This window comes from Camponotus vicinus, unplaced genomic scaffold, assembly GCF_025532165.1.
Source record: "Camponotus vicinus isolate PSW18456_S1 unplaced genomic scaffold, iyCamVici1.0 SCAF_11, whole genome shotgun sequence".
Lineage (NCBI taxonomy): Eukaryota > Metazoa > Arthropoda > Insecta > Hymenoptera > Formicidae > Camponotus > Camponotus vicinus.
This window is the reverse complement of record NW_028141947.1, coordinates 3,222,459-3,245,550: the sequence shown is the minus strand read 5'-3', so window position 1 is coordinate 3,245,550 and position 23,092 is coordinate 3,222,459. Positions and strand designations below refer to the sequence as shown.

The window sequence follows — 23,092 nt, the reverse complement described above, 5'->3', positions numbered from 1 at the left end:
GATTGTGAAATTATAAAACTCACAATTAAAGGAAATTATGAAGAAATCGAAGAAAGTGTCCGAACTCAAATTAATAATTTAACTAATTAATTATTTTACTTACGGGTAATTATTTTACTTACTTTATTTATTTTTACTTTCGATGAAAAAATACAAAAAATCGCGATTATAAAGTTAAATATTTAATTACTAATTAATCACAGGAAACAATAATCCCGCGAGAACAGCGATGGTGCGACCTTCGCGTAGACGCCGCGCTGAGGAAGAACCCGAGGTCCTTCACGTAAGTTTGCACGTAATAAAAACGCATGCTAATTTTTCTCGGATAGATTGTTCGGTAGTAATAAAAATAATAAATAATACTAATAAAAAATATTCTACATTTCAGGAAGACCGCGATTACTCGAGGAAAATCCGGCGATTCCCGTCGTCGTTCTTGACGATGACGACGACGACGACGGCGAGGAAAACATGGACGATGACGCTGCCGACATCACATACGCAGTCAGCAGCCCCGATAGAGAAGTATTCTCGCCAGGTAAGATGATGATGTAAAATATATACTAAAACGAAAATCCGAATATAAAAGTATTTTTAAAACTTTTTTTAAATTTTGTTTCTATAATATTAAATATTTAAATCTTAAAATATTATTAGAATTTCTGCGAGAGATGGAGGAGCGCGAGAGAGTGGAGATTAATGAAGAAGAGACAGAGGAGACTGGGGAAGCAGAAGAAGTGCAGGAATAGGAAGAAGTGATAGTGGTAGAAGAAGAAGAAGAAGAATAAGAGACAGAGAGAGAGGAAGAAGAGAGGGATGAAAAAAAAGAGGAAAATGTATACGCTCCCTCCAGAGAAGGTAACATTATTAATTTATTTTTCGGTATATTTTTATGCTCGAATTTAATCTAACAAATTCTTAATTTTTTTTTAGAAACTCATCGCTGGGGGATTTGCTATTCCCCAGAATATTAGTAACGGAATAAAAAACAATGAATATTGCTAAAAAGGTGAGTTATTTCGTTGTATTATAACATTCAAAGTACGGATTACATTCGAGTATAAAAATATTAAAATAATAAAAATAATAAAAATAGTATTTTATAATTTATACGGCTTTTTATTTTTAACAGTGCAATACGGAGGTGGTGTTGACGGCGAACAAAATTCAACGCTCTCCCCCTGCAATGAGGAAAAAGAAAAAGCGGAGGAGGAGGAGACTGAGGGGGAGGTAGCTGAGTTACCCCGCTCGGAAAATATTTCTTCCGAGACTGAGGAGGGTGAAGAGGACGTGGAGGAGGAGGAGCATGAGTACCAGCAGCAACAACAACAACAACAACAACAACAACAACAACAGCAACAACTTCAGCAACAGGTCGGAAATAATAATTTTAACTTTGTAAATTTAATATCGGAAAATGCGCGACAATTTGGAAGATTCCGAGTAATCGGTAGAGAAGCGAGTTTCGCGATACGACCGTTGACTGAAGGCGTCGATATATATCACTCGTTAGAAAACGCGTTTCGCGAAATTCACGCGTATGCGTTAAATTCATGCGAACCGTTTACGTAGGAATATCGTTTGATTCGCCGAATTTATCGCATGGGTCTGCGGGTATATATTTTCGTCCGGCGCGTGATTTGAGTTATGAAGCTAGATATTTGGAGACTCGTGAGTTCGTTAGCACAGAGCGCCGGTGGTCTCGATATCGCTGACCAATTTATCATACGGGTTTATAATATCTCGATGCCTTCAGGTCGCGGTCGCGTCGCATTAACACGCGTTGTCGCGAAACGTTCGATAGTCGAAATTAATCATTCGGATAACCTGTGCTTCCCTGGCGCCCTCGTAGTAGCTCAAACTTATAGCGAACGTGGTAATATCCGTACAGGTGAGCTGTATGAGAAATAGAACGCGATAAGATATCTGCATTCTTCGTTACAACGCTAATGTGCATTGCAATTAACGAGAAATGCCGGTGTCGTAATACCGGAAGAGGGTTGTGGAATTCGTGAAATCGAACGTTTCCAACGTTATTTCGCCGCCGACAATATCGCGATTGTTGTGTATAATTTTAATACTTTCGGTCGCGGCGAAAAACCGTTGTATGACGGAACCGAAATACTCACTTCTCTCGGACGCGAGTCCTCGCGACGATTAAATATCGCGTATTGCGAGGATTCGCAACATTATAATACTATTTTAAATTTAAAAGCCGCCGCTGGTACTCGCGATTATTGTGTAGCGTGTAATGTAGGCTTTCGAAATGATGGGCCTAATAGTCACCAGTGTTTAAATAAATGCCCGCGATGTTTATCCGTACCGCCGTGCGATTCCACTTACGCCGAAATAAAATGCGACGCGTGCAATCGGTTATTTTATGGTGCAGGGTGTTTCGAGCGTCATCGTAGCAAGAAATCGTACGACGGTAGAACATGCGCTAATGTTTGTAGCATCGTGCGATTTTGCGACAGTTGCAGTCGTATCGTTAAATCGAATTTAAAACACGAATGCGGCGTTTCTTACTGCAAATTATGCCGTTCACAACAACCGCGCAATCATATGTGTTATATGCAACCTCTTCGTCAACGTGACGATATTTCCTCTGCCGGGCCATTTTCGTCAACGATGGTACGGGATGAGGTAGATATATCTAGCACGAGAGAAGAAGAAGCACGGAACATATGTGATAACGCGGAAAAGAACGAACGTGCATATGAACGCGGAAAGGGACGTTTGGCTTTCGTATTTTACGATTTCGAAACGCGACAGGACGAGACGGTCGAAGGAACGGGAAATATAAAAAAACATATTCCGACGCTATGCATCGCACAACAGATTTGCGAAGCATGCGTGGAGGAAAATAACATGTCCGTGTGGTGTCGTTGGTGCGGAGTGCGAGAGTTCGTATTTCAACGCGATCCGGTTAAACAGTTTGTAGATTTCATTACGCGTCCGGTAGAATATTTTAAACACATAATTTGTATAGCGCATAATGCGAAAGCGTTCGACGCGCAATTTATCTTGAAATATATCGTGGAAAATTGTAGGAATATTGAACCGAAAGTAATTTTAAACGGCACAAAAATTATTCTTTTAACCGCGGGACATACAAAATTCATCGATAGCGTTAATTATATGCCGATGCGCTTATCCGAATTACCTAAGGCTTTCGGACTAAAGGATACTGAGGATAAGGGCATTTTTCCGCATTTATTTAATACTATCGAAAATCAAACGTACGTCGGACCGTTACCCGATGTACAATATTATTCTCCGGATAGCATGAAATCGCAAGAGCGCGAACGCTTTCTCACATGGCATACCGAAATAAGGGGAAAAAATACCGTGTTCGACTTCCAACGGGAGATAGTGCGCTATTGTCGTAACGATGTTGATATTCTTCGACGAGCGTGCGTAGCGTTTAGAAAAATTTTCCTAGATCGCGAAAATGTATGCCCGTTCGAGGAATGTACAACTATTGCTTCGACCTGCACGACGGTTTTCCGGAAAAACTTTTTGCAAGCCATTACGATAGGCATTATTCCTACGGGGGGGGATACAGATGCGCGAGCAATCATTCGCGTAAAGCCTTATAATGGCTGATATGGATGGAGCGCGAACTCATCCGTCATATAAATCACGCGGGGCGTGCACGGGAATATCGCACGATCGAGGGTATCGCTCTTGATAAGCGAAACATCGCGCGGAATCCCGATTTACGCTAGGTCGCGAAACTGTGCTTAAATTCATTCTAGGAAAAATTCGGCCAACGATCCAATTTGCCGAATACCGAAATCGTAAAAACACAACAACGTTTCGCGACATTATTAACGAGCGTCGAATACGATATAACCGATATATTACCCGTGAATGACGAGGTGAGGTATGTTTCGTGGCGACTGCGACAAGAGGCTCTCGTTCCCTCGCCGATAACAAACGTTGTAATAGCTGCGTATACGACTGCACTAGCGCGTTTAAAATTGTACTAGTACCTAGAACGTTTAGATCGTCGTGTATTATATTACGATACGGATTCGTGTATTTTTATAAGCACCGGTGATTCGAACGAATACGTGCCGCCTACGGGAAATTTTCTAGGCGACATGACGGACGAACTCGAAAGCTACGGCCGTGATAGCTATATCGAGGCGTTCGTGTCCGAGGGCCCGAAATTTTACGCCTACATCGTGCGAACACCGGAGGGTAATACTCACGAAACTTGTAAAGTTAAGGGTATTACTCTCAATTACGAGAACTCGCGGCGAATTAATTTTAATACTATAAAAAATCTACTATTAGCGAGAGAAAAAGACGCGCAAGAAAACGAAGAAGAAAATAGCGAAACTTCGATAAATCTACGCTTTAATGCGATTCGACGTACGGCGTTTCATGAAATTATTACGCGAAGTGAAACAAAAATATGTGCGCCGGTATTAATGAAGCGTAGATGTATCAATAGCAGATATTCGCTACCATACGGATATGCGGCGGTATAACAATATTCTTATTTCTTGGGTGATTTTTTCTTTTTTAAATAAAATTCGCGCATTTTCGGATTTTATTTTAAAAAATAGAATTATAAATATTGTAAGTAGCATAAGAAAAATGTAAAATTTATAACAATATAAATATAATTCTTCTTTGTATATATTTCTGTATATTAATAATAAGCAAAAATTTTATTAAAAAATGGCTGGTTTTGAAAAATATTAATAAATGTGAAAATTTTTTATCTTAATTCGTGTTTAATACTTTTAGCTTTTCCCTTCTTCCTTTTTTATAACACCTCACCTCGCGTTCGATCATCTACATGTTCATCTTTTTACCTCTGTAGTGCAATGTAGTCTAATTATAATTATTGTCTCGTGCCGAGACTTTGTCTTTTCCGATAAAGCGCGTCATGAACCGTTCGAGCGGAGGGGCTTGTTTCGATATTCCATAGCGGGCCCTGAGACGGAGTGGGGAGGTAAGGATTGTTTCCTCGAGACATATACCGGCTATCCCCGAAAGTCGGTAGGTGAGGGGTTCGTTCTGCCAAGACGTAGCAAGAGCGACTAAAGGCTAGGTAACGGTAATTTGACTCGGAACCCTATACAGGTGGGCCAGAGCTGGAGTGGGAGGAGGATTGCTTCTTCGAGTCTAGTACCGTAGAGGTAGGGAAATAAAAATTTGATAAATCGGCGACACAGCGGACGTCGACCAATCGCAGCTCTGGGCCACTATGGTGCAAGCCAATCAAACTCTGGGCCACTATGGTGCAAGCCAATCAAAATCGAGACTTCGGGAGGCGGGGTATTGTTTCCACCAATCAGAACGCCTCCCTCCACTTCAGCCGGTCACGCCCACGGCGCCAGGGGCCGAGTGGTGGGGGTTTGTTTTGACGCACTATAGTGGCCCATATCTACTCCCACAATACTTTACATTTATTTATGTTAATGTGACTAAGTGTAATGTAGAAGTAATATATAATTAATTAAAAATTACATGAAAAAGTAGTTACAATAACTCGTAAGAAATGTTGAGGACATTAACATAATAGTAATTATTTTAACTTAAATTATTTGTAATAGAAACATTTGATTTTAGTAAATTTGATTATTTTTGTCTGTTAAAGTTCAAGATTATTTGAAGAGTCACTTTAACTTTTCTTAGAATGTTAAACTGACTTTGAGACATGTTGATTGTTTAAAATGATTATGTTCAAAATGCTCAAAATAATATTTCATTTCTAAGAGACATATACAAAGTATTAAGTTATAAAGGAGACAAATGTAACACATGAAAACGTTATAAAAATAATAACATATAGGTTGCATGTTAATTTTACATTGAAGTATTAATCAAAATGTGGTAACACAAGAAAATTTTAACATATGGACGCACAATTTTTTACTGTGTAACATCGCGTACCTTTACATCATCTTATCTCCTTCTTCACTGAAGCCTACCACGCATATGGATTACCTGCATTCAGCACAGATAACGTGACATATTCCTGTAGCTAGGTAGGTGCTAAAAAGTTATGTAATATTTCCGCTACATTTATTGGGAGTTAATGATATTTATTGTTTTTAATTAGAATTTTTTGTTGGTATAATTTTATTAATAAAAAATTCTGGTAAATATATTCACCTTTATATATGCTCCCCACCACTAATGATTTTGATTTTGACATATGTTGTCAAGGTCATGTCCCTAAGTAATATGTACAATAAAATGCGTTTTAATTTCTTAGGGTTTTAACTATACTAGAGATAGGATTTTAATTGTCCTGCAATGATACTCGATGCGTTTTGTATTATAAGGATGCTTCACGCATGATTACCAGTTTTCTTATCGCTCTGCAAATCTGAGATATTTAAATCGTACTATTAATTGTGCAAATGAGAGAAAGTTATTTTTTAATACGTAGATTAATATATTTTGTTAATATTATAAAAACAAGTTGAATGATAGATCCTTACTGTAACTCCTATCTATTAAATTACCTATTAAATACCTAATAAATACCTATTAAATTACATTTTAATATTTATCTATTTATTTTAACTTCTCTTAAGTTTTTTATTATATTAATTATATATTTTTTATTATATTATATTAATAATGTATATCAATATATGTACATTAGTATTGCATTAATTACTATTTGCTAATACATATAAATTAATAAATGTATATTAATGTGCAATATACATATATGTGATTTAATAGTAGATAATAATATAGTATAGATTACAATTTTAATATAATATAGAATCATTATGAACGTTGTATACAATAAAATATTATATGTGTAATTAATATTAAAATTAATATTAAAATACTGTACATATATTTAATATTTAAATATACTTGTATATAAATATTAACAAATTAGTGCGTTATATTAATATATGTTATTAATATTTTAAATCCTATAAAAATTATTTTTTAGGAACATGTTTTATTAATGTACTATTAATGTTTAATTTAATAATAAATTATATTGCACAATTCTTAGAGCATGCTATCTCTTTAATATTTCTATTCCACATTATGAATAGAAAACCTATCAATTTAAATTTAAAAATCTGTTTCGTTATAAGAAAGACACGATTATTGATTTGATCGATTTGAGGGATTTCCTGTTGTTTTATTCATAAATCCACCAAATAAATTTGAAAGAGCTCGTGAACAAAAATCTAATAAATAATAATTATTTATTATTAGGTGCGTAACTAAGTTCCCGCTGTTTGTCAATAGATTGCGCCACCAATAAGTGTTGGTCGATTTCGACATATCCAAAACGTCATGAATCAAGCTTAGACATATGGTAAACAAACCGTTTTGACACAATAGTGATTTTGTTTTGGCGTCATATACTTTTGGTTGTGTGAAAATGTCTGATTTTGTGCTAAATAATCGTCATTTGCGGGAAGTGTTGATTTTCTTCTTTCATTCGAAGAAAACGGCGGCTGAAGCGCATCGAGAGCTCCACAAAGTTTACAGAGATGCTGCTCTAAGTGAAACAACGTGCCGTGATTGATTCCGTCGCTTCAAAGACGGTGATTTCGATGTTGACGACCGTCCGCGTGAAGGAAGGCCAAAAACCTTCGAAGACGCTGAATTGGAGGCATTGCTCGATGAGGATCCATGCCAAACGCAACAAGAGCTTTCATCAGCATTAGGAGTTACCCGCCAAGCCATTTCCAAGCGATTGCATGCGTTGGGAATGATTCAAAAGCAAGGAACTTGGGTTCCTTATGATTTGAAGCCAAGGGACGTTGAGCGTCGTTTTTTCGCCTGTGAACAACTGCTCCAGCGGCAAAAAAGGAAGGGTTTTCTTCATCGCATCGTGACGAGTGATGAAAAATGGATTCATTACAGCAACCCAAAGAAAAGAAAGTCATGGGGACTGCCCGGTCATGCTTCTACGTCGTCGGCTCGGCCGAATATTCACGCTGCGAAGGTTATGCTGTGTATTTGGTGGGACCAGGTCGGTGTTATTTATTATGAGCTGTTGAAACCGAACGAAACCATCACTGGGGAACGGTATCGACTTCAATTGATGCGATTGAGCCGAGCACTGCGCGAAAAACGGCCACAATACGAGCAGAGGCACGAAAAAGTGATTCTACAGCATGACAACGCTCGGCCTCACGTTGCCAAACCCGTTAAAACCTACCTGGAAACGCTCAAATGGGAAGTCCTACCCCACCCGCCATATTCCCCAGATATTGCGCCGTCCGATTATTACTTGTTCCGTTCGATGGCACATGGTCTGGCTGATCAGCAGTTCCGCTCATATGAAGACATCAAAAAATGGCTTGATTTGTGGATAGCCTCAAAAGATGAACACTTTTACCGTAACGGTATTCGAGCTCTGCCAGAAAGATGGGGAAAAAGTTGTAGCTAGCGATGGGCAATACTTTGAATGATTCATTTGTAACCATTTTTTCACAATAAAATTGCATTTTCATAAAAAAAACAGCGAGAACTTAGTTGCGCACCTAATATATTCTCTTATATACGATACTGTAATACTTTAATTCGGGATCCAGTAATCAGTGAGCACAAGGGCTTCAGTCTTTCCAGCTGAAAAATGTCCGCTCGTGAGCTCGTCATATGAGCTGTGTCTGCATTCTCTTCGGTACTACAAGTTGGACATCACCGCCGGATTCTCTATAAACTAGATCACCTCGTATTATGTAATCTTTCGTTTTGTTCTGCATTATTAGATCTCGGAGCTTTCTCACGCTGTCGTCCTCCTCTTGAGCCTTTCGCAAACAAGCCGTCAAACCAGCTTCCGACTCATCGATCACAAAGCAGACCGGAAATGGATTCCGACTGAGTGTGTCGACGTGTATCATTCTTTTTCCTGGCCGATGCTCTATACGATAATTAAACTCCTCCAAAAGTAACGCCCATCGAGCAACACGCACGCAAAGATCTTTCTTATTCATAGTGAGAGCGAACGCGCGACAATCAGTAACAATCGTAAAAGCGATACCTAATAAGTAAACGCGAAATTTCTTCAACGCCTTTATTATTGCTAAGACTTCCAGTTCGTAACTAGCATATTTCGACTCCGCAGGAGTAGTTTTACCGTTAGAGTAATAAACGGGGTGAAAGTTCTGATCTTCACTACTTCGTTGCAGTAAAATCGCACCGTACCCTAGCGCAGAAGCATCCGTGTGTAACTCCGTCTCCGCTCCACTTCGATACAAATATAACACCGATTTTTCATTCATTATATTCTTAAGCCGCACGAGCCGCATTTTTCTCAGCCTCTCCAAAAATAAAATTTAGTGTTTGCTCGCAGCAGATTCGTCAAGGGTCGCGCAATAGTAGAATACCCAGGGATAAATTTACGAAAGTACCCACTTAACCCAAGAAAACTCTGTACCTGCTTGGCAATCGTAGGATTCGGAAATCGCCGAACCACTTCTGTTTTACGATCTGAAGGGCGGACGCAACCATTGCTAATTACGTGGCCCAAAAACTCGACTGTAGTTTGCATGAAGCAACATTTTTTCCAATTAATTATAAGACCCGCTTCACTAGCTGTCGCTAAAACTTTTTTAAGATTCTTTATGCCGCTCTCGATGTCGTCAGACGGAACAATTAAGTCATCCATATAAGCTAAAACTATTTTTTCTCGTATAAGATCTCTAAATATCGTGTTAACGAATCGCTGAAATACTGCCGGCGAATTGCAAAGACCGAAAGGAACTCGCAAGAATTCGTAATGACCGTCCGGTACAATAAACGCAGTATATTTTTGACTCGATTTGTCCATCCGCACATGGAAAAATCCATTTTTGAGGTCGAGTGTACTAAAGACACGAGCGTCCTGCAATAAATCTAACTGGTCTTCGATCAACGGCAACGGATATCTATCTTTAACAATTTTCTTATTCACCATCCGATAATCAACGCATAATCTATAAGAGTCATCTTTCTTTCGAACGAGTACCACTGGACTAGCATAGTCAGAGGTAGATGGCTGAACAATTCCATCCGTAATTCATTGATCAATCTGCGTGTTAAATAGTTTTATGACTTACTATTTATAATCTGCAATATAAAATCCATAATATATTAATGCTATTTCATATATTGTACAAGTATTTATTTGGATCATATATAATAATGTATTTTTATATATTATACAAAGTATTGAACTTATTTTGAAAATCATTTTTAATTTTGTCGAGAATAATTTTTTTAATTTTGTCTAATACATAAATGCAAGATTGAATTTGTGACAAATATTTCAAATTACAAATCCCTATCAATTGCTCTAATGTACTTTGCTAATTAATGATTGATTTCATATTTAGTTTTGATTTTTTTTTTAGGAAAGATATATATTTTTTGAGAGAAAATTTTTATTATAAATTATTTTTAGGGATATTTTTTTATAAACGTTTTGTTGCATACAAGGTGAAATATTTTTTATGTACTTGGCGTATTTTTTTTTACCTTTGTAAGGCTTTTTTGGAGGGATAACTATTATCCGCATTTCGCTTTCTCTTACTAGTTCGAAAAATTTAAATTTATATTTCACATTTAGAGCTTTACTAATTTCTTAAAATTCATATCACTTTATTCGATTGCTGACAAGTTTTTTACGAATACGCGAAATCTGCATAGAAATCGACATATTGATTTAAAATGTTTACAAATTTATAAACCCTTTTTTCTTCGGGGTAACTAAATTTTTGATTCTGAGAAGAGAATGTAATTTTCATAATCTATAATTATTATTATTTATTCCAATTATGTTTAAAATTATTATTATAAATAAAATATTCAGGATATATATATGTATATATATATATATATATATATATATATATATATATACAAGGTGTCCCATTTTAACTTGGACAGTAAAATATCTCAAAAACTAAGCCCAGCAAACAAAAATGTTTCAGACAAAAGTTGTATGGTTTCGAGGGGGCCATAAGATGGTACCATTGTTTGACCTTGAAGAGTTATTTGAAGGTCACATGAAGGTCACCTTCAATTTTTTAAATGGAACCTACTATTTGTCATTGCATATTCTTGTAGCTTATCTAGAGAGCTTTCCAAAACACTATAATTAAGTACCTTTTCATTAAGTACTTTTTGAGTTATGAGGTTTGAAATAATTTCTTAATTTTACATAAACCGTAAAATATCTTGTAAAATATTTATTTTTCAATTATCTTACCTTAATACTTTTACGCACAAAATAATGAGAGGAATCAATTGGTGTAAAGAAAACACATAGTTGTTTTGAAGAAAAAATATGTAATTTGCAATTAACAATTCCATATTTTTTCTTAAAAACAACTATGTGTTTTCTTTACACCAATTGATTCCTCTCATTATTTTGTACATAAAAGTATTAAGGTAAGATAATCGAAAAATGAATATTTTACAAGATATTTTACGGTTTATGTAAAATTAAGAAATTATTTCAAGCCTCATAACTCAAAAAGTACTTAACGAAAAGGTATTTAATTATAGTGTTCTGGAAAGCTCTCGAGATAAGCTACAAGAATGTGCAAAAATATATAGGGTGTTCCATTTAAAGAAATTGAAGTGACCTTCACGTGACTTGCAAATGACTCTTCAAGGTCAAACCAATGGTACCATCCTATGGCCCCCTCGAAACCATACAACTTTTGTCTGAAACATTTTTGTTTGCTGGGCTTAGTTTTTGAGATATTTTACTGTCCAAGTTAAAATGGGACACCCTGTATATATACAGGGTGGGCCATTTTAATCTATGCACCCAAATTTCTTTGTACCTAAGACAGATACGGAAAAATGATTCAGACAAAAGTTTTATGGTTTCGAGGGGGCCATAAGATGGTGTCATTGGTTTGACCTTGGATGGCATTGTTAAGGTGAGGTCAAGGACACCTTTAATTTCTTAAATGGAACCACCTATCTTTTATTGCACATTCTTATAGCTTATGTCGAGAGCTTTCCAAAATACTATAATAAAGTATTTTTTCCTCAAGTACTTTTCGAGTTATGAGGCTTGAAATAATTTTTAATTTTACATAAACCATAAAATATCTAGTAAAATATTCATTTTTCGATTATCTTACCTTAATACTTTTATGTACAAAATAATGAGATGAATCAATTAGTGTAAAGAAAAAACATAGTTGTTTTTAAGAAAAAAAATGTAATTGTTAATTGCAAATTACATTTTTTTTTTCGAAACAATTTTGTGTTTTCTTTACACCAATTGATTCCTCTCATTATTTTGTACATAAAAGTATTAAGGTAAGATAATCGAAAAATGAATATTTTACTAGATATTTTATGGTTTATGTAAAATTAAGAAATTATTTCAAGCCTTATAACTCGAAAAGTACTTGATGAAAAAATACTTTATTATAGTGTTTTGGAAAGCTCTCGACATAAGCTATAAGAATGTGTAATAAAAAATAGGTGGTTCCATTTAAGAAATTAAAGGTGTCCTTGACCTCACCTTAACGATGCCATCCAAGGTCAAACCAATGACACCATCTTATGCTTCCCTCAAAACCATACAATTTTTGTCGGAAAAAGTTTTTCTCTAAAATGCTTAGTTTTTGAAAGAAAAGGGGTGTACGGGTGGTCTAGGACACCCTGTATACAGGGTGACCCATTTTAACTTAGGCAGCCAAATAACTCGAAAAATAAGCAAGATAGAGAAAAATGTTTTAGACAAAAGTTGTATGGTTTCGAGGGGGCCATAAGATGGTATCATTGGTTTGACCTTGAAGAGTCATTTGAAGGTCACGTGAAGGTCACTTCAATTTTTTTAAATGGAACATCCTATATATTTTTGTACATTCTTGTAGCTCATCTCGAGAGCTTTCCAAAACACTATAATTAAGTACATTTTCGTTAAGTACTTTTTGAGTTATGAGGCTTGAAATAATTTCTTAATTTTACATAAACCGTAAAATATCTTGTAAAATATTCATTTTTCGATTACCTTACCTTAATAGTTTTATGTACAAAATAATGAGAGGAATCAATTGGTGTAAAGAAAACACATAGTTGTTTCGAAGAAAAAATATGTAATTTGCAATTAACAATTCCATATTTTTTCTTAAAAACAACTATGTGTTTTCTTTACACCAATTGATTCCTCTCATTATTTTGTACATAAAAGTATTAAGGTAAGATAATCGAAAAATGAATATTTTACAAGATATTTTACGGTTTATGTAAAATTAAGAAATTATTTCAAGCCTCATAACTCATAAAGTACTTAACAAAAAAGTACTTAATTATAGTGTTTTGGCAAGCTCTCGAGATAAGCTACAAGAATATACAATGACAAATAGTAGGTTCCATTTAAGAAATTAAAGGTGACCTTCATGTGACCTTCAAATAACTCTTCAAGGTCAAACCAATGATACCATCTTATGGCCCCCTCGAAACCATAAAACTTTTGTCTGAATCATTTTTCCGTATCTGTCTTAGGTACAAAGAAATTTGGGTGCATAGATTAAAATGGCCCACCCTGTATATATCACTAATAATTAATATCGATATAATTTGTTTTAGATAAGCAAATTCAGTAAAAATAGTGAAGAGTTCAAAATTATTAAGCAAGATATTTTAAATATTCAAAGCAAGATACAAACACGCTTATTCGAAATCAAAAGTCAACTGGATTATTTTCAGAATTTTGTAAAATATCAATAATATTCGTATAATTAAAGTAACATTTATGACGCGAATACATCTATATATCTTTCTTATAAATAGCTTTTCATAATGTTTATAGTTATCGATGTATTATTTATGCTTATGTGTATTAATAATATACACTACTCAAAAGAATCTAGGGAACACTTTTCATACCCTAAAAATTGGGCTATTTTCAAACCGCTGAAACTCGTCGAAAAATCATCGTAGAAAAAAAATTAAAAAAGCATTTTGAAGCATGAAGTTTCAACTTTAACGCGCTATCGGTGGTTTTTCAAAAATCTTTTATCTTCCTTATTCTGCGCTTTAAAAAGGAACACACTGTTTAGTTCCTTAAAATTATGTATTTTTAACACGCTGCAACTTGATGAAAGAAATTTTTCTCGAAAAATTCAACTCAAGCTCTATAAATTACAACATTTTCTCTGTAAAATGCTTTTTTAAAAATCTTTCTACGATTTTTTTTGACCGAGTAATGCGATTTTGAAAATAAACCAGTATTTCTTAGATATGATATCGATACTCGGTGAAAAATCATCGTAGATGAAAAATAAAAAAAGCATTTTGAAGCTTGAAACTTCAACTTTAACGCGCTATCGTTAGATTTTTTAAATTTTTTATCTTCTTTTTTCTGCGCTTTAGAAAAGAACATTGTGTTTTTCCTTAAAATTACGTTTCTTTGACACTCTGCAGTTCAATAAAAAAATTTTTCTCAAAAAATTCAACTCAAGATCCAAAAACTACAACATTTTACCTACAAAACGCTTTTTTAAAAACTTTCCTACGATTTTTTTTGACCGAGCTACATAACTTCGAAATCAATTCTTCGAATATTGTTTTCTAGCAATTATTCGTTAGGCTGAAAAATGTGTGAATGCTCTCTCCACAGGATATGCGTCAATGCCGTTACCACGGATGGATTCTGTCGCTCGTTGATCAAATGGGCGTAAAGACACGTCCGACCTCCTCCCACATACATCCCTATCTTTTTCTGGAGGCCTGCCCCGGCCCTATCTTAGGGTCCATCCGCCACTGCTATTTGGTACAGTGGGGATTTTAATATATACTAGAGGGATCTTGGGGGATGTGGTCACTCTACGGCGTTGTGCTCGTCGGTGCCGTTTCATACGGAAGGCCAGTCGGAAGCCAGCATGCACGCGAATACCTCCACCGGCATTTATTTGGTCAGCGAGCGACCTTTCAGGGATCCTCCGTGGCAATCGGCATTGCATCCATCGAGTGAGATACCAACATCGCTCTGGAGTCGCATATCACTGTGTTAAAAAGCAGCATTAGGTGTGAGGTCTGGATAGCTCAGTGGTCTAGAGCAGTTGCCCGGAAAGCGAAAGACTCGGGTTCGATTCCCGATCCAGCCACTTGCGCTTCACATATTTTTCTAGTCTTCGAATATTGTTTTCTAGCAATTATTCGTTAGGCTGAAAAATGTGTGAATGCTCTCTCCACAGGATATGCGTCAATGCCGTTGCCACGGATGGATTCTGTCGCTCGTTGATCAAATGGGCGTAAAGACACGTCCGACCTCCTCCCACATACATCCCTATCTTTTTCTGGATCAATATGAAGAAGAGCGTCTGCAAGCGGTAATTGATCAGAGAGGAGGTAACACACGCTATTAAACACATATGCACTCACGCGCGCACGCGCTGGCGCACACACACACACACACACACACACACACAGAGAAAGAGAGAGAGAGAGAGCAGAGAGGGTTTGGAGTCATTAAATACTGCAGGAGTGACGAACTGCGGGGTCCTTATCTCTGCTATGTAACATACACACACACACACACACACACACACACACAACACATGATGTGCAAAATCCGATCGGCAACCTCCACGTGGTGCACATTGGATAACGCTAATGCCGGCGGTATACATCATTTTACATATTGGTTTCGAAGTTATGTAGCTCGGTCAACAAAAATCGTAGGAAAGTTTTTAAAAAAGCGTTTTGTAGGTAAAATGTTGTAGTTTATGGATCTTGAGTTGAATTTTTTGAGAAAAATTTTGTTATCGAACTGCAGAGTGTCAAAGAAACGTAATTTTAAGGAAAAACACAATGTTCTTTTCTAAAGCGCAGAAAAAAGAAGATAAAAAATTTTAAAAATCTAACGATAGCGCGTTAAAGTTGAAGTTTCAAGCTTCAAAATGCTTTTTTTATTTTTCATCTACGATGATTTTTCACCGAGTATCGATATCATATCTAAAATATACTGGTTTATTTTCAAAATCGCATTACTCGGTCAAAAAAAATCGTAGAAAGATTTTTAAAAAAGCATTTTACAGAGAAAATGTTGTAATTTATAGAGCTTGAGTTGAATTTCTCGAAAAATATTTCTTTCATCAAGTTGCAGCGTGTTAAAAATACATAATTTTAAGGAACTAAACAGTGTGTTCCTTTTTAAAGCGCAGAATAAGGAAGATAAAAGATTTTTGAAAAACCACCGATAGCGCGTTAAAGTTGAAACTTCATGCTTTAAAATGCTGTTTTAATTTTTTTTCTACGATGATTTTTCGACGAGTTTCAGCGGTTTGAAAATAGCCCAATTTTTAGGGTATGAAAAGTGTTCCCTAGATTCTTTTGAGTAGTGTATAATTAAATGCATTTAAAAGGATTTATTTTATCCTGCGATTAATCGGTATTTTTATTTCTTTATTAACATGAAATAATGCAAAGTGTTAATTATGTTCATAATTATAAATAATTATAACTAAATTATGTTATATTATATGAATAATTCTAATCGCATAAGTGAGAAAGTATCTAATATTTGACATTATATGTATATTATTAATGTACTAAAAATGTATTATCTAATTTAAATTGTATTCTGATTTATTTTTTAAATTGTATTTGATTTGTTTTATATTTGTAACTTAATTTGTTAATATTTATTAATTTTATTATCTTGAATCAAATTTTTATTGTAGGCATAATATACGTATAATAATGCATATTAATATTTAAATAACATCTAAAATTAAAAATTTATAAAACATATTACAATTCTTTAATATTTATATATATAATGACAATTTTATATATTTATAATAAATTGTTGTTTCAAATTTAATATATATTATTAATAAATATATATTAATATTAATTAATATATATATATATATATATATATATATATATAAAATATGTATTATTAATTGTTTGAAACTCATAATCTTTGTAAATTCTATATAATCTTTGATTTATAATAAATCACATGGCACAATTTTTTTATACATCTACATGTATATTTCTCTATACTTCTTCTTACATATATTTAAAGAAATGTAACATATATACATTCGCGCGCATAATAATAAAAACATAAAATATAAATAATTCACGACATTTAAATTATGTATCATCAAGAAATATTATATGTCTGTTCTCTTTAGTTTAAGTTTAGTTCTACGTTTTATATCGTATAGAGGCTTTCCCTGTGAAAAATATTAGAGCTAAGACAGTGGCTGAGGTTTTTGTCAATCAGTTTGTTTCCAGACACGGGGTGCCTATTGAAATTCATACGGATCAGGGAAAGAATTTCGAGTCGCAGTTATTTGCAAGGTTGATGCGACTGCTCGGAAACAAGAAGACGAGAACTACTGCTCTTCATCCTCAGTCGGATGGCCAAGTGGAACGTCAGCATCAGACGATAATTAATTATTTGGCGAAATACATCTCTGAAAACCAGAGAGATTGGGATCAGTGGGTCTACCTATGTTTCTCCTAGCTTACAGATCTTCAAAGCATGAAACTGCAGGGGTGACTCCTGCAGAATTATACTTTGCTCGGGAGCTTAGATTGCCTGTAGATTTATTGAAAGGAAATCCTGGATTTTATGAAGAGAGATTGCCTCCAGGGGGAAATTATGTAGAAAAATTAAAAGAGAAACTAGAGGAGATTCATTCCTGTGTTAGGGAACGTATGGTTTTGAAGTCTTCTCAGATGAAAGCCCGATACGACCGGAAAGTTAGAAGAGTTCTTTTCAAAGAGGGAGATAGAGTCTGGTTGTTTAATCCTCGAAGAAGTAAAGGGAAGGCTCAGAAATTGCAGAGCAATTGGGAGGGCCCTTATTCGGTAGTGAAGAAATTTAATGATGTGGTTTATTGTGTTCAAAGAACTCTTAGACACAGGAAGAAGGTGGTACATGCAGATAGATTAGCTCCTTTTCTTGAGAGAACTTAGAATTGTTAAAGTAGATTGGAGCCCGGAAAATTTCTATCTATTGTTATTAGGTTTTTTTTAAAGAGGTTCGGGGAAATTTTATTGTTGGTAAGGATAAGATAAGTAAATTTCTTTTCTAGAGCCCTCGATCTACTGAGCATCGATCAACTCGATTAGCTGAACAACGAGCTGAACCATCTTGGGAGAGGAATCGTCGAAGGCTGCCTCACCCGCGGTTTTTGATCCGTGGTTTTCCCGCGGGTCGTAGGGTAAATACCGAGGCAGGGACTTGGGGAGTCCACGAAGGACGATGGGTCCACGGAGAATACCCCCCCCCCTTGTCTGAAGATTTCCAAGTTGGCAGGAAGATTGGGTCGTAACAAGAGAGACTTAAAGGTCGATTGGGTTCGAGATGGCGAATCGCTCGGTAACTTGCGGCGGGAGCCCAGGGTAGAGCAAGATGGTTCGTCGGAGCCCTGGAGTCGACGATTCAAGAGACTGACGGTCGGCTGGGACCATGAAAACGAAATCGCTCGGTAACCTGTGGCAACAGTCCAGGGTAGAGCAGGAGGATTCGTCGGTGCCCTGGGTCGGCAAAAACTTGTGCGGATGTGCGAGTGGATCCGATAGCGAATTGTTCGGTAACCTGCGGCAGGAGCCCAGGGTAGAACAAGGAAATTCGCTGGTATCCTAAAATCGACATCGGAGCATGAAGTTCTGAGTCAGCATTGGATCACTCTCTGTTTCTGATTGTCGGGACGACAATCTTGGAAGACGGGGGGCAGTGTTGCGTCCCTGGATTATCGATCCCTGAGCGCCTACTTTCCTGTGATCTCCCGTACATCATCGCTAGGAGGGCTGTTTATTGACAACCGGCGTGCTGTTGTTTTCCGGCACCATATTCGAGTCCGGAGCCAGCTGTCGGGCTGAGCGGACGCGTTTCGATCCGCGGCTTGTTAATTATCGTTACATTCTGTGTTCTCTGAGTTCAGTGTTGTGTTCATTAAAGTTCTTGAGTTCTTAACAACCGAGTTCTTATTTACGAGTGCGCAAGTGAGAGCGTGAGCGAGTACGCGGGTGCCAATCGTTTGTGTCGCGCGCGTCCGATTAATATCGTTCCGCGGACGCAACAGTAGTGTCATTCATATGGCACTATTGAACCTAGATCAAAATTAAAGATAAAAAGTGGTGACATGACGACTTAAGCGACAGATTATTAGCACGTACTGTTGTAAAAAGATCTGGGAAATTATGTAGAGTAAGCAATTATGCAATTTAAAATATTAAATATCTATTTAGAAGACAAATAAAAAAATTGATTGTGCGTGCGTAACTTCACGATCAATTATTTTGGATTTTTTGCTTTATGAAAGATAGATAAGTAAAATGTTGATTTTGTATGTATGGCCATACCTTTATTCGTTTGAACAGCATGACATTATAATATATAGTCAAGTAATTATCATTGTCACATTTTCATCAATGTAGGACCGCAAAAATCTATATAATCATAGATAAAATGTATGTTCGAGCTATGATTTATATTCTCTCTATATTGTAACGTTATAATTATAGCTGTAAAAAATTAAATTTTCTGTTTTGATGATTGCATTATATCGTGCAATATATGTAGAGATATTCTACTTAATAAATTTTCACCTAAATGTGCTATTTATATAACTTGTGTAAGATAATAATTTTTATGGAGAAATTTAAATGAAGAGTGTATGCTTAAATGCAAACTATATAAAATTATAATTGGAATTTCGTCCATATTGGATAATTTTGAAAGGCATTATTCACGAGTTATATTTTTTTATTATTTTTATTATATATCCTGTGTACGAATTTGAAAGTTCAAGAAATGCGAATAGAGTAGCATAGTGTGTCAAATGGAATCAGGCATGATTGATACATATACATAAGAAACAAAACTCATCGATTTGTTAAAATTTATCACGTGCCCATCTCCGCGCTAGCAAAAATCTTTGGTCCACTTACTAGACTTTCAAGGATGAATCTATGATCTTGTGAAAGCTGGTACGATTCTAGAAGAAATTATTTTCGACCCTTATTTCCCGCGGTACCGGCGACACTCAATGAATAATGTCAATGAAAAAAAAAGATTGTCCGCATACACGCGTCACAAATATTTGCTCGAGCAAATGAATGTGCGATTCGTAGACTGCAGAGACAAGAAAGTGCGAGTCCGATATTACTCTATCTATGTTCCACAAAACTTGATCCAATCTTTGTTCTATGACGCGATATGGTATCTATAACGTCGCATATCTTTGCATCATCTCACCTCCTTCGTCATTGAAGCCCACCTATTCGGCGGATCACGCTATCATATAAGTAACCTGCATTCAGCATAGATAACATGACATTCCTGCAGCTAAGTAACTAGGTCAAGTTCATATCCGAGACGAGATAATATAGCAAACACACGGAAGTCTTATTTCGTCACGGTCACAATCGCGCTGAAAAGTTATGTAATATTTCCGCTAAATTTATTGGGAGTTAATGATATTTATTGCTTTTAATTAGAATTTTTTGTTGGTATAATTTTATTAATATTTCTGGTAAATATATTCACCTTTATACATGCTTCCCACCACTAATGATTTTGATCTTGACATATGTTCTCAAGGTCATGTCCCTGAGTAATATGCAAAATAAAATGCGCTTTAATTTCTTAGCGTTTTAATTATACTGGGTAGGATTTTAATTGTCTTGCAATGATACTCGATGCGTTTGTATTATAAGAATACTTCATGCATGATTATAGATTTTCTTATTGCTCTGCAAATCTGAGATATTTATATCATACTATTAATTATGCAAATGAGAGAAAGTTATATTTTAATACGTAGATTAATATATTTTATTGATATTATAAAAACAAGCTGAATTCTGAATCATTAATATAGTAACTCAATAACTATAAAATTATATTTTAATTTTTATTTATTTATTTTAACATTTATTTTAACATCTCTTAAGTTTTTTATTATATTAATAATGTATATCAATATATGTACATTAATATTGCATTAATTATTATTTGCTAATACACATAAATTAATATACATATGTATATTAATGTGTAATATATATGTGATTTATAGTGGATAATAATGTAGTATAGATTTATAATTTTAATATAATATAAAATTATTATAAATGTTGTATGTAATAAAATATTATATGTGTAAGTAATATTATAAAATACTGTACATATAATTAATATTTAAATATGCTTGTATATAAATATTAATTAGTGAGTTATATTAACATATATTATTAAAATTAAACGTTATAAGGAAGGCTTGTTTAAGACCAAAATATCGCAGGTGATAATGCGTGTTTTAATAAATCTATAATTTAAAAAAAAAATAATTACTAAAACATACAAACGTTTCGGTCCTCAGTGTGACAATAATTATTTTAATAGAACATATAAAAGGATTATTAGAATAAATCGACAAATATAGAAAATTGAACCAAATGGAGAGTAGCACTGTACAGGTCGAATGATAAAATTGTAAAAATAAACATCGATCGCGATCGAGTCGGTGAACGTAACCGATAAAATTTAAATTAAAAGTGGATAACACGCCAAAATCAACGGAAAATTTTTGTGACGCAAGGCGTTGTCTATTCATTATAAAATTCGTACGATGTTGAACCAATTACATTCCTCACCATCCTTCGTAATAGACGACGGTCTGTTTTCTTAAATTCGCAATAACGTTTGTTCCTCGCAAAACCGTTAGCCCCCAAACTTACGCTCGAACATCTCAACGAAATCCATCCCGTATGACGTTTTGCCAAAGAACGCATATTAAAGGAAGAGATTTTTCAATAGTCAATGCCCAAGCGACAGTCCCATGGCAAACAGATGGCTCAATAGCTGTAAAGGGGAAGGCTGATAATTTTTTTGAAGCACGACATAAAATTTGAAAAGAGACGATGATACAGGTTAACGTTAGAACTTTCCTTTTCCCTTTAGCCTCTTAAGAGAATTTTTTGAAAAAAAGGTTGGTCCTAAAAACAAACCTTCCTTATAGCGTTTGGTTTATCGTTCGGACCAATTACACGTAGTTTTAATTATTATTTTTATAATTAATTCAATTTCATCTTTGTTATTAATATTTTAAATCCTACAAAAATTATTTTTTACGAATGTGTTTTATTAATATACTACTGTAATGTTTTTAATTTAATAATAAATTATATGGCATAATTCTTGGAGCACGCTATCTCTATAATATTTTTATTCCACATTATAAAAAAACCTTCCTCAATTTTAATTTAAAAATCTGCTTCGTTATAAGAAAGACATGATTATTGATTTGATCGATTTGAGGGATTTCCTGTGTTGTTTTATTCATACATCCACCAAATAAATTTGAAAGAGTGAACAAAAACCTAAAAAATAATAGTTATTCATTTTATATTCTCTTATATACGATACTATAATATTATACTCTAGTGTTAATAAGTTACGTTTTTTCATTAACTTGCTCCAAGATAATTTACCGATACAAACTCGTAATAATATAGTTAATACAATTTCATTTGAATGTATATTGTAAATTATAAAAGTTCTCAAATTTTTGGTAAAGGAATATACTACTTTTAAATAGTATAAAAGAATTCAAATATATATATTTCTAGATATTTTTATATTCTACGTAACGGTAGCCTCTTTTGCTTTAGACTAACGCGAAATAGACGGCTCTGCCTTCTTACGGCGCTCGATCGCTAGCACGAATTTGGAGTGGGACAAACGGCACCGTGCTTTGCTATTACATACTGTTTCTCGATCGAAACGTCTGTTAACGACCTCAGAAGTTGTGTGTTTACATATGATATACACATTTATTGTATTATCGCCAAGTGTTGTTAGTCTTTGGAAGTTTCTCAAAATAATAAGAAATCATAAGTGCGCACATATATTTTTCATGTTACAATGATAGTGGATAAAACATTAATTCATTGCAGCTAATTATTATAACGAAACATACACTTGCATAGAATTTGTGGTATACCTGAATATACAGAGTAAGTCATTCAAAATTAAGTTTATTGCTATGTATTTGTCTTAATTCCTTCTTTTCCATTAAATCATGATAGAGACAATGCTGTGTTTAATTTATCAGTTTGTGCTTTCTAACAAAAATATACTTTTACAGATATTTAA

The 23,092-nt window shown here is 34.7% G+C and overlaps 1 long non-coding RNA gene across 1 annotated transcript; it reads left to right on the top strand.

Annotated features, from left to right (window-relative positions):
- Window positions 1–415: 415 nt before the first annotated feature.
- Window positions 416–1,213, top strand: LOC145961454 (uncharacterized). The gene is made up of 4 exons (XR_014435641.1): window positions 416–538; window positions 658–858; window positions 934–1,009; window positions 1,133–1,213. It is a non-coding gene; the product is annotated as an uncharacterized LOC145961454 (long non-coding RNA).
- The last annotated feature ends 21,879 nt before the right edge of the window (window positions 1,214–23,092 follow it).